Source organism: Triturus cristatus, chromosome 4_2 (assembly GCF_964204655.1).
Source record: "Triturus cristatus chromosome 4_2, aTriCri1.1, whole genome shotgun sequence".
In the NCBI taxonomy this organism is placed as follows: Eukaryota; Metazoa; Chordata; class Amphibia; order Caudata; family Salamandridae; genus Triturus; species Triturus cristatus.
In genome coordinates this window covers 30,696,177-30,709,958 of record NC_140586.1, presented here as the reverse complement: position 1 = coordinate 30,709,958, position 13,782 = coordinate 30,696,177, and the positions used below count along the sequence as shown (strand labels likewise).

Genomic DNA, 13,782 nt, shown 5'->3' with positions numbered 1-13,782 from the left:
AACCGTCATAAATTGATACACTTCAAATTTCTACGGAGACTCTATATAACCCCAGAGAAAACTCACAAGATAGACCCGGACAGACCCGACTTTTGCTTAAAATGCAGGGCTCCGCATGCAGACTTTGCTCACCTCACTTGGAATTGTGGTAAAATTAAAACATACTGGGCAGAAATCTTTCGAACATTAGGGGAAATGGTCGAGATGGACATAACACCCACTCCTGAGGTTGCATTGATCGGATATGTGGTTAATTTCCCAAGGGGGGTTAGGAAATGTATTGCCATGGGGTTGTTGTTGGCTAAGAGAGAAATTGCTATTAAATGGGGATGAAAAACTGCTCCAACATTAAAGATCTGGTTAAACAGCTTAGCATATTGTAATACAAATAGTGATCTGTATATCAGCACCTTGCCAAGGTCGTACCGTCCAAAAGGTTACGTCGCAGCGTCACGCTCACAAGCTGCTTCCCAACAGGAACATGGGATTGTCCCAACAGGCGTGGGTTAATCGGGATGCCCAACCTATTGCTGGCAGACACAACAATAAATGTAAAACCAGAGATAAATGGGTGCTCTGTATGAACCAATTTAATGTGTATGGTGTGTCCAGTTGGGCGGAATAGACGGTCGGAGAAGAATTCTCTTTTTTATTCCAATCTGCAATTGTTGTCAAGTCTGTATGGTACTGGTGATTTACTTTCCATATTTTCGCACCCTAGACAATGCTATGTATTACGCAACATGTAATAATAGATCCAGTGTTATACTTGTGAAACTGGTAAATAAAGTAAAAAAAAAAAACATTATGACTCCTATGTTCAAAAACCCACCGATCGTAACAATTCATTATTATTTTCCAGTTATCATCCACCATCACTTAAACATCATCTCCCCTACTCACAATTTCTTCGTGTTAAACGTATCACTTCAGACACCAGAAACAGATTCTTAAATAGAGGATATCCACCAGAGATTGTTAATGAAGCAGAAAGTCGTGCGCAGAATTTACAAAGCAGATCAAGCAACCACTCAACAGAGAAGTTTTTGTATCCACCTTTTCAAGTAAGTGATTCTCAGACGCTGGGAACTTCTACAATCTGAGCCAGATTTTCGAGGTATATTTGCCAACTCCCCCCCCATCTTTGCCTATAAGCGGTACCAGAACTTAAGGAAACTCCTCAACCAACCCGCGTCTGAAATCAAAACAACACACAAGGGAATGCGCAAATGTTTCAACTGTTCACATTGCAACAACATGCTCATAGGGGATTATATATCCCATCTCTGGTCCAGCAAAATCTAATTTGAATTTCACTGCTGATTGTAATAGTTGTTTAGTTATCTATATGATACGATGTCCATGTGGGTTATACTATGTAGGAAAAACAGAAAGATCTTTGCGTACACGCATCACTGAACACAAAAGCCGCATAAGGACCAAAACTACCACTTCACCACTAGCTGTCCATTGGCATGAACATCACCACACGATAGCTCAGCTTCGTTTTACTATCCTTGAAACAGTGACAATACATGCCGACAGGGATATGTCTAAGCATTTGTCGCAACGTGAGTCCTATTGGATACATTGTTTAGACACTTTGATGCCTAAAGGGCTCAATGATAAACTTGAATTCTTCTGCTTTCTTTAACCCCCTGGTTTCTTTGACCCCCCGCTTGATAATGTAACCTCACTCCTTTAGGTCTTGTATCTTTTACTTTTTTCTTATTATTTTGGCTGCCGCACACACCATTGAGATGTCTCATTAGGTTAACTATGAACGCCATGTATTATGGTTTATGCACAGTTTCTGAATGTTTTTTTAATGCACGCTCGAAGGTACATGTAATTCGTCAGTTATCAAGCAGTAAGGTTTGTGTTCCTATTGAGATGACAAGTCACCTGTGTTCATATAGCAATCATGTTGCGTGTAATCTTCTATGCACTAAGATCAATTAGGAACATAACTTTAAATGCACAGTCCACCTGATGCTATGCAGTATTCTCTTGGTTGAGGATGAACCTAATTATGTGATGCCATTCAATCTTTAAAGGCAAAATAGTTTCAGCCAATAACCCATTAGTAATCTGTTGTTGTGACATCAATGTTGTAGCTATTCATTCTGATGTTTGTTGATCAATCGGATTCAACTTTGTGACATATAACAAGGTTGCATTTTTGTAATCTTTCATGTTGGTATTTTTGCAAATTTAGCCAACCGAAAATGTAACCTCATGTGGACAGTTAGCATTTACCCTGACTACATATGTAGTGTTTAAACATACTTGCTAGTTGTGCAGCGTTTACTTTATGTAGAAATTGTTCATCTGTTTTCACAGTTGCGGACTGGATTACACCATATCTCTCTCTTTTTCTTTACCTTTGGCATGGTACTGCGGATCACACTATTTCTGGCACACTATTTTGCTAATTCGTATTTCAATTTATTCATCGCATATCGGATCCGATTATTTTTCTTGCATGTCATCACTTATTGCATGTAACTTTATTTAGACACATAGTCTCAAGCATTGCATGACAGAAACACTGTGCCTTTAAGGTTGGTCGGTTTTTTAACTTCCGGGTAGCGTAATGAATAGAGACGCGATTCGACAATGCGCTGCGTCGCGTTTCTTTGAAGTCCGGTTTGAATAACGGCGTGGTTGAGGACCACAAGTCGGTAAGCGATGATACGATTATTTACTTGTTCATTTGAATTTTGTTGGCATGTTCCTAGAGCCGGGTCGGGCTCAGCATTGTTTAATGTGGATATTCTCTTGCGCTTAGGTTGTTTGGACCCGAGTATTTTCAGCCTGCCTTATCAAGTGTCTACTGTGAGACATTGAGTTCCGTTGTGAGTTTTTGACTCGGTTTTGTAGCACTTTCTCCTGTCCTTCACATGGTAACATATATATGGATGATAATGTCGGTCGCTTTTCTTCTTTTTAGCGTGGAAGGGACACACTTAGTGCAATTGTTCAGGTTGTGTTGCAACAGAGCTTCCCGGTAATTGCTTGTTACTGAGGAGATGTGTTTACCACACTGTGCATGAAATTTGAGAGCAGGTTCACGTGGGGTGAGACTCCGTATTTCTGAGCACTTTTTCATCTAATGTTGTATACTAGCCTTCTTTTTGTAGACACAGAACACCAGTGCACACAGAACAGCCCGTGTAGTTCACAACGCTCCAATATAATCATTCATTTCTCGGTGGACTAGGTGGTGGTCTTTATTCTTGTGATTTTTTCTTACTTCATTAGTGATGAGCTATATTTACCACAATGAATGTTATTTCAAAACCTTGGAGTTTATTTTCTTCATCTGGTTACAATTATCAATACTTTTTCTGCTATTGGACCTATACTCTATGTTCGTACTGTTTTTGTATTTTCAGTCATGTAAAAATCAAGACACTATGTTCATTCATTTGTAGATTCCCCTGAAGAAGGGCAATTGTTTATGCCCGAAATGCATTGGGATTCTTTTATAATCTGCATGAAGCTCGCAACCGTCATTTTTCGTCATTGATTGAAGCTCTCTACAGGAGACTCACAAAGTTTGCTCAATAAAAGAAGAATTTTTTGAGCTACCATCAATATTCTTTGTATTTTTCTTGTCATTTACCTTGTATATTTTGGTTTCTGATTAGTATCATTGTACATGCACTTACCTGTGATATCAGATTACTCAGAATAATATGATATACTCCACTGGAGTGTTTTAGGGTAGTGCACTTGAAGGCTATGACCTCAGTCCTAGCATTGCACGCTACTAGCAAGTTGGCATTTCTGTGCTCTAAAACTCTGTGTGTGCCCTGGTGCTTGGCTCCAGTCCACATTGGAGGTTGGGGAGCACATCTGGGCATTCCCCGGTGACAGCTATAAAACACTGGGCATGCAACTGGAACAACAGACCTCTCACATTTACGGACCGGCTGGAGAAATTGGAAAAAGAGGTTTTGACAATTGGCCTTTGGAGCCAGATCATGGCCCCACTAAAGATAAAGATCTGCATCCCACGGCAACATGGTAGACAGGATGGAAATTTAGGGGCGACATCTGTGGTTCAAGGGGGACCCTTTGAACCACCCCCAACTTCAAAGACACACTCCAGTAGAACTACTGGTGCCTTACTTCAGCAGAGGGTGAGACCACTTGTTAGAACGTGGGACAGGAGAACCTGGAGCTTTGTAGTGCACACTGCCAGAGGACCGCCCTCCCTTCCTGAATAGTGGCTGGCCTGGGCCAGCTACCTGCTGCTGTGTGGCACCCTGAAGTGTGTTTTTCAAGGGCTTGTTGAGCTAGCCCCCTGTTCTTTTAGAGGGCTCAGGAACATCAAAGATCTCCTAAGAGGGAAACACACTGTCTACCTGTGACACCTGAATAGGGGTGCCCTCTCTAGCGCCCACATCATCTGCTGGATTCTAACTGGTTTATAAGGTAACAGTGGTTCTGTCGGGTGAAAGTATTGCTTTTCGCATTAGGCCTAGTCACACATTGTTTAAACAATATAAAACAAATATCATTATACTGAAAACAACACACAGGATAGTTCAAATTCCAAGTAAATTCTTTATATATGAATTGCGTCATTCATATATATATACATTAATATTACCCGAAAGGCCGTCAGGCAATAATGTGGTGACACGAGTGACAAAGTGAATACTAAGTGCTCCGTGACAGTGTGTGTGAAGGTGTGATATGTACAGTAGTTTAAAATCAAAGTTATTCGAAAATGGCCAGGGAAATGCAAAAGTTCAAGCTGCGCAATGGAAGAGTTCTTTCTTTGGCGCAGATTCTATGCAAAGGTCCACGGAATAGTCGACGTTTCGACCCTAGTACTGCACTCTTGAAAGGTCAGTGCGGGTCTTCATCAGGACTTGAAAATAAGCGAGACGGCCTATGAGTAAAAAGGGGGGACTTAATTAGGTGTGTGTTAACACTGGAAATATGAAACATGGATTAAGGGTGGTAAATGACTCACCTTGAAAAGAGAAATGGATTCTCAGAATGGACTAAATCTAAGGAGTGGGTGAGTATCCGGCATATGTCTCAGGATTCACTCCAGTGGTATATCGTGTGGATGGGAAGATCAATGTATCTGGTGGCGGTATCTAGAAGATAATGAATAACCAGGGTTTCAACGGGAAACCTATTACAAATTATCCGTGTAGTTGGATAAACTAGCGCATAGATGACGCTCACCTATTGGTTTACGAAGCGCTGTCTAAGTTCAAGCCCTTCTGTCTCCTTAATGTGGGTTAAATAGCTTCATCAGACGAAGTTTGTTTCTGAAAGGAAGCAAGGTTCGAGGTTATGCTAGAATACCTTGGGTCCAAAGGGACAAGGTCTGTGAATGAACGAGATTGGATGGGGATTCACAATTACCTTGTTTGGAAAAACGAACCGCTGGCCTCTGGGTCCTGGCTCGTATGATTGAATAGGTATCTGGAAGATAATGAAAACCCGGGGTTTCAACGGGAAAACTAATTTCAATTATCCATCAGGCTGGATAAACTAGCGCAAGTATGACGCTCACCTGTTGGCTTGCGAAGCGCTGTCTAAATTCTGTCTCCTTAGTGTACTCTTGTTTTCTTCAGACGAAATTTATCTGAAAGGAAGCAAGGTTCAGGTTTAGGTTTGATTGCCTTAAATCTGAAAGAACAAGCTCTATGAATGGACGCGATCGTATGGGGATCCCAATTACCTTATTCGGAAGAACGAACCGCCGGCCTCTGGGTCCTGGCTCGTATGATTTAATCAGCAAGGAGGTCTAACGTGCGTCTGCCTAAATGCTCAGTGTGGCGTGCGCGTGGACGCCGAGCGCTGTCGGTTGCTCAGCAACAGATTATGCTAACGTCAAAAGACGTGAGTTGTCATGGAGACCAAATGCAAATACGTCATCCGGGGGATCCCATGTGTCAAAGAGTGAATCCTGAGTCATGCGCGGCGCGAACGCCCGCAAACGTCACTACGTATGCTACGTTGCCACCTGTGGCAAGGAGTGTCATACGTTACCATCGTAACAATGTTAAAACGGAGTGTTTTGGATTCAAATACGTCAATGAATGCAACGCTGATGGTGCGTAGCACAAGCGTATGGAAACTTCAATTGTTGAGTGGCCAAATGAAACAGTGCAGTCACACCATTAGTCGTGCATCGTCTGGGCACAATCGTTATGATAAATGAACAATAGATAGGCCAGCATGGGTTGAATGCACAGTGAAATTACACTTAAAGGAAGGAGAAGGTAGTTTGATGATATTATGCTACATAGTGTGATTCATAGCATGCACATTACATGGGTAAGTTCAGGAACCGGAACACAGTACAACAGTAAGTATACAGACGGAAAGTTACACAAGGTGATTGCACAGCATCATGAAAGAGTCAGTCACTCCAGTGGTATATCGTGTGGATGGGAAGATCAATGTATCTGGTGGCGGTATCTAGAAGATAATGAATAACCAGGGTTTCAACGGGAAACCTATTACAAATTATCCGTGTAGTTGGATAAACTAGCGCATAGATGACGCTCACCTATTGGTTTACGAAGCGCTGTCTAAGTTCAAGCCCTTCTGTCTCCTTAATGTGGGTTAAATAGCTTCATCAGACGAAGTTTGTTTCTGAAAGGAAGCAAGGTTCGAGGTTATGCTAGAATACCTTGGGTCCAAAGGGACAAGGTCTGTGAATGAACGAGATTGGATGGGGATTCACAATTACCTTGTTTGGAAAAACGAACCGCTGGCCTCTGGGTCCTGGCTCGTATGATTGAATAGGTATCTGGAAGATAATGAAAACCCGGGGTTTCAACGGGAAAACTAATTTCAATTATCCATCAGGCTGGATAAACTAGCGCAAGTATGACGCTCACCTGTTGGCTTGCGAAGCGCTGTCTAAATTCTGTCTCCTTAGTGTACTCTTGTTTTCTTCAGACGAAATTTATCTGAAAGGAAGCAAGGTTCAGGTTTAGGTTTGATTGCCTTAAATCTGAAAGAACAAGCTCTATGAATGGACGCGATCGTATGGGGATCCCAATTACCTTATTCGGAAGAACGAACCGCCGGCCTCTGGGTCCTGGCTCGTATGATTTAATCAGCAAGGAGGTCTAACGTGCGTCTGCCTAAATGCTCAGTGTGGCGTGCGCGTGGACGCCGAGCGCTGTCGGTTGCTCAGCAACAGATTATGCTAACGTCAAAAGACGTGAGTTGTCATGGAGACCAAATGCAAATACGTCATCCGGGGGATCCCATGTGTCAAAGAGTGAATCCTGAGTCATGCGCGGCGCGAACGCCCGCAAACGTCACTACGTATGCTACGTTGCCACCTGTGGCAAGGAGTGTCATACGTTACCATCGTAACAATGTTAAAACGGAGTGTTTTGGATTCAAATACGTCAATGAATGCAACGCTGATGGTGCGTAGCACAAGCGTATGGAAACTTCAATTGTTGAGTGGCCAAATGAAACAGTGCAGTCACACCATTAGTCGTGCATCGTCTGGGCACAATCGTTATGATAAATGAACAATAGATAGGCCAGCATGGGTTGAATGCACAGTGAAATTACACTTAAAGGAAGGAGAAGGTAGTTTGATGATATTATGCTACATAGTGTGATTCATAGCATGCACATTACATGGGTAAGTTCAGGAACCGGAACACAGTACAACAGTAAGTATACAGACGGAAAGTTACACAAGGTGATTGCACAGCATCATGAAAGAGTCAGGCAATGATAGTTAGAGTAGACCCATTTGTTTTGCGATCTCCTCCATCTCATTCAACCCATTCTGGACCGAGTTAAGTAAATGGATCCATCTACACTCCTTGTAATTCAATGATCTCGCAATTGACCCACCCCTGGTGCTAGGGATAATCTTTTCAAGTACCCACCATTTGATGTTATTGGGAGAATGATTGTGTGAGGTAAAATGTTCTACCATGGGGAAAGTGAAAGTACGAATTCTCCAGCACATGAGCAGACTGAGATGTAAGGTGCAGGGGGCCCCCATGGTAGAACATTTTACCTCACACAATCATTCTCCCAATAACATCAAATGGTGGGTACTTGAAAAGATTATCCCTAGCACCAGGGGTGGGTCAATTGCGAGATCATTGAATTACAAGGAGTGTAGATGGATCCATTTACTTAACTCGGTCCAGAATGGGTTGAATGAGATGGAGGAGATCGCAAAACAAATGGGTCTACTCTAACTATCATTGCCTGACTCTTTCATGATGCTGTGCAATCACCTTGTGTAACTTTCCGTCTGTATACTTACTGTTGTACTGTGTTCCGGTTCCTGAACTTACCCATGTAATGTGCATGCTATGAATCACACTATGTAGCATAATATCATCAAACTACCTTCTCCTTCCTTTAAGTGTAATTTCACTGTGCATTCAACCCATGCTGGCCTATCTATTGTTCATTTATCATAACGATTGTGCCCAGACGATGCACGACTAATGGTGTGACTGCACTGTTTCATTTGGCCACTCAACAATTGAAGTTTCCATACGCTTGTGCTACGCACCATCAGCGTTGCATTCATTGACGTATTTGAATCCAAAACACTCCGTTTTAACATTGTTACGATGGTAACGTATGACACTCCTTGCCACAGGTGGCAACGTAGCATACGTAGTGACGTTTGCGGGCGTTCGCGCCGCGCATGACTCAGGATTCACTCTTTGACACATGGGATCCCCCGGATGACGTATTTGCATTTGGTCTCCATGACAACTCACGTCTTTTGACGTTAGCATAATCTGTTGCTGAGCAACCGACAGCGCTCGGCGTCCACGCGCACGCCACACTGAGCATTTAGGCAGACGCACGTTAGACCTCCTTGCTGATTAAATCATACGAGCCAGGACCCAGAGGCCGGCGGTTCGTTCTTCCGAATAAGGTAATTGGGATCCCCATACGATCGCGTCCATTCATAGAGCTTGTTCTTTCAGATTTAAGGCAATCAAACCTAAACCTGAACCTTGCTTCCTTTCAGATAAATTTCGTCTGAAGAAAACAAGAGTACACTAAGGAGACAGAATTTAGACAGCGCTTCGCAAGCCAACAGGTGAGCGTCATACTTGCGCTAGTTTATCCAGCCTGATGGATAATTGAAATTAGTTTTCCCGTTGAAACCCCGGGTTTTCATTATCTTCCAGATACCTATTCAATCATACGAGCCAGGACCCAGAGGCCAGCGGTTCGTTTTTCCAAACAAGGTAATTGTGAATCCCCATCCAATCTCGTTCATTCACAGACCTTGTCCCTTTGGACCCAAGGTATTCTAGCATAACCTCGAACCTTGCTTCCTTTCAGAAACAAACTTCGTCTGATGAAGCTATTTAACCCACATTAAGGAGACAGAAGGGCTTGAACTTAGACAGCGCTTCGTAAACCAATAGGTGAGCGTCATCTATGCGCTAGTTTATCCAACTACACGGATAATTTGTAATAGGTTTCCCGTTGAAACCCTGGTTATTCATTATCTTCTAGATACCGCCACCAGATACATTGATCTTCCCATCCACACGATATACCACTGGAGTGAATCCTGAGACATATGCCGGATACTCACCCACTCCTTAGATTTAGTCCATTCTGAGAATCCATTTCTCTTTTCAAGGTGAGTCATTTACCACCCTTAATCCATGTTTCATATTTCCAGTGTTAACACACACCTAATTAAGTCCCCCCTTTTTACTCATAGGCCGTCTCGCTTATTTTCAAGTCCTGATGAAGACCCGCACTGACCTTTCAAGAGTGCAGTACTAGGGTCGAAACGTCGACTATTCCGTGGACCTTTGCATAGAATCTGCGCCAAAGAAAGAACTCTTCCATTGCGCAGCTTGAACTTTTGCATTTCCCTGGCCATTTTCGAATAACTTTGATTTTAAACTACTGTACATATCACACCTTCACACACACTGTCACGGAGCACTTAGTATTCACTTTGTCACTCGTGTCACCACATTATTGCCTGACGGCCTTTCGGGTAATATTAATGTATATATATATGAATGACGCAATTCATATATAAAGAATTTACTTGGAATTTGAACTATCCTGTGTGTTGTTTTCAGTATAATGATATTTGTTTTATATTGTTTAAACAATGTGTGACTAGGCCTAATGCGAAAAGCAATACTTTCACCCGACAGAACCACTGTTACCTTATAAACTTACTGCCCAGGTTCTGAGGGATACTGGGTTACCCCATTATTTGCTTAGGGATTCTAACTGGTAGCGTGGCGTGGGACTAAGTATTGTGCTTGGAGACCGGATTGCCTTGTGCGGAGCCCCGAAGTTTTGCCCGCATATAAGGCGTGTGGCCCCCGCATTGTGGGGACCATGGCACACATAAAGCGTCTCATTGGTGGTGAGCGGATTCACCAGTCTTGGGACCCAGCGTGGCCCACTCGTCGATCGTGCTGCCTCGCTCTTGTGCGACATGCCGACAGCATGCTCATTGCATGCGGTGTCCAATTCACAGGTTGCCACCCTGGGAGGTGGGGGCGTAACAGTAGTTGTACCTCGTTCTACCTCGTGAGGCACTGTTGAACTTGTGCCTGTGTGTGTGGCCGGAACTGTCTGGTGCGACCAATATCAATGAGCATGGACGTTGTGCCTCATTTCCAGGGAGGTACAGAATTGCAACTCTTCGATGTTTGTGACCGGAACGGTCTGGTGCAGCCCATATCATTGCACACCCGACATTGTGCCCAGATTGCCTGGGTGCGGCGCTGCTCGATGTGTACCCGACGGGGTGCCTCCTCCTTCCAAGAAGCCCCCCGCCTTATTCTCCATTCGTTGACTGTTCCCTTACTTGGCCCTCAGCACAGTGGACCAACTGCCCTCTCCTCACCCAACCTTCCCCGACAACACTGCGTCGCCCAACAGTATTGCCCGGCTCAGGGCTGGTAGGTAGAAGTGACTGACTGGGCTGGAGGAATGCTTCTGAGAATGATCGGAAGAGGGTCAAGAGACTGCGTGACCCCTTGTGACTTTGTGGACCCCTTTGGTGTGACCAACTATTGCCTTCAGCCCGTTCCTGCTCCACATCCTGTGGGTGATCTTCTATTGGCTGCCAAATCCCTGCCTCCTAATTGACCATGCTGCCTACTCCCACCCGCTTCCCTGGGATCCTGATAAGTGTGACTTTGGCTGAGTGCGGCCTAGTGCCCAGAGGAGGACCAGGTGTCTCCAATCCGTGAATGTAGGATAGCCGGGGTGAGTTGGAGGGCAGAGGGAGGCATGGAGCCACTGGGTCTGCAGTGTGTAATCATTTGACCTGCTGGGTATCAGGTGCACGACATTACAGTGTTGAGTGCGTATGTGTGCGAGCATGTACAGTAGGACTTGCCTGATATCTGTTGCACCTTGTATCAGTGCGGAATGTGTGTGTGTGGGAGTGACAGTGGGGAACCGCCTGTGATTCACGACACTGGATGGCAGTTCACCTGATATGTTTATTTCTAGCCAACAAAGCATTACGTTTGACATTGTTTTTTCCCCACACGGACTTGGCCCGCAGTGCTGCTAAAAAGTGGTATAATTCTGTGTATGTACATATTTCTGATATTGTTGTGACCTGGGGTGCACCGTAGAACTTTGTGGGATGGAATTTGAAAAACTGCTCCGGTGGGCCCGAAGTGGACAACGTGTTGCACCGCATAAGGGTGCTTGGGGGAGGGGGGTGTAGATTAGGCTCCTTCTAAAGTGTGCATATTGCTGATGTCAATCGAGCACGGTTGCGCCTAGTACTGCTAGTAATAATTCTGAGAGTGATTTATGCCTAAAAATACATGATGTTCATCTTATGTTGATTATTATGTGAGATCAATAGAAACATTATTTACATACATCAAGTGTGAAGTCTCTTTTGTGACGCTCAAGGTATTTATCGGGAGTGCTGTGCCAATGCTTTACATATTGCCTCTGTGATAAGCCTAACTGCTCAGTGCCAAGGTACCCAAGGGTGAGCGAAGGTGATACAGTGAGTGTAATCACCCGCCCCTGCAGGAGTGGAGGGTTCTGCCTGGCTATGGCATCGCCTCAGACAACCAGAATGTGCCAGTTCCAACAATTCCCTAATGGCATTAGCAGATACATTCAGAAATGAGCTCTGCAGAATTACAGCAAGTCAAAATGCAAAGTTTAATTATTTTCTAAAAAGCTTGGTGAATCTCACTAACTAGCAAATGGTAGACAATTCCAAATTTAAAGTACCGTCACAAAAAAGATGACCCATCTCTCCTACCTTTACAATGACGAAGAAAAAAAACACTGGGAACTTCTGACCTGCTGTGTCTAGATCTGGCTTTTTAAATTCAACCTTTTTCTATTAGGTAATTCAAAAAATGATATAAATAAAGGTATAATAAAATGTGAAAGACAAAAAAGCTCATGCAACTGAAAACTTTCAGGAAAAATTCAATAAAACATGATGCTTGGGAGAGAATGACTTAAAGGGACATGAATTGTGATATTTTGTCTTCTGAATATCAATCTTGTGATCACCAAGTTGTATACAAATTGACATTACTGCATGTTCACGTGGTCTACCATTACTGTCTATGGAAAATTTCCATTCGAGAGGTGCTGTTATAATTTCTTGTAACAAACTGCACATATAATTTTTTTTTTAAATTGATTAGCATGCTAAGGTTGATTTTAATAGTGTGCAAATTAGTTGGCTTACTACTCCCATCTTTTAGTTTTCTTAAGATGATATTTCATTGGAACAATCTACTATTGTAAATTGAACCTGATAAAGATGATCTCAACCGGTTCACGCTCCTGTATAATGCCGTCCCACTTTTGGTACTTTGTATCAACAGCATGAAATAATTGATTCATTTCTACATATAATATTTCTGACTAATGTAAGATTTCATTGGATTTTGATTGTATATAACATTGTGGTTGTTTCCTATTTTAGACACATTCCACCATGGCACCTGTACAAGTGTTTAACATTCACTTTATAATCGTACGCTTGGATTGACTTAGTCAGCCGTTTTACAACTAACAATGCTGGGTACACATCTCTTTCTTGATGCACCTTATTCTTGCTGATTCAATTTTTCAAAACACTTTTTCCAACATTGCGGCCATTACAATGCACCTCTTTTTCTCTTGTAACATGATGACTTGTGCTCTTTGGGCAAATTTCTATTCAATTATTTTTACACTCATGTTACTTATGGTTTGCACTTTGGCACTTATACATCTTGAGTATGTGCCAGGTATTTCCAGTCTGCATGTAACCAAGATGGCGCTTGTTTACAATACCAATTCACCGTCCTAGTGACAATGTCAAACTTTGGGTAAGGTTCACACTCAAATGTATAGGTTGTGACCATACTACATATTGTATCACAGTACAAACTTGGCTGAGTGACATGAACCTTGACAGCTTAAAACCTCAACTTTCACCGTACTCCAAGGCACTTGGATTCAACTTGGACACCAACCTCACCCTCAAGGAAAACATTGCCAAAAAAAACAAAGACTAACGGGTACCAGCTCTCTCTTCTAAAGAACGTCAAACTATTTCTTCCAGAAAGTGACTTCAGAACTTCAAACCATTGTACTCTCACATCTGGATAGTGCTAATGCCCTTCCCCACAAACTAAGGACACACAGATGATGGACGGAATGCAGAGCAAATCAAACATTCACCCCAAGTCAAGAGATCTGGGTTAAATCCATTGTTCTTTTGCTCACTATGCCACCTCAGTTTAGACCCAGCCATATGCAAAT

The 13,782-nt window shown here is 43.0% G+C and overlaps 1 protein-coding gene and 1 long non-coding RNA gene across 3 annotated transcripts in view; one reads left to right on the top strand and one right to left on the bottom strand.

Annotated features, from left to right (window-relative positions):
• The window catches only part of SUOX (sulfite oxidase), a 302,493-nt gene that overhangs the window by 272,842 nt on the left and 15,869 nt on the right, over window positions 1–13,782 (bottom strand). The gene's annotated exons all lie outside the window — the stretch shown is intronic.
• On the top strand, window positions 9,367–10,000 carry LOC146832860 (uncharacterized). The gene is made up of 3 exons (XR_014960183.1): window positions 9,367–9,422; window positions 9,514–9,643; window positions 9,728–10,000. It is a non-coding gene; the product is annotated as an uncharacterized LOC146832860 (long non-coding RNA).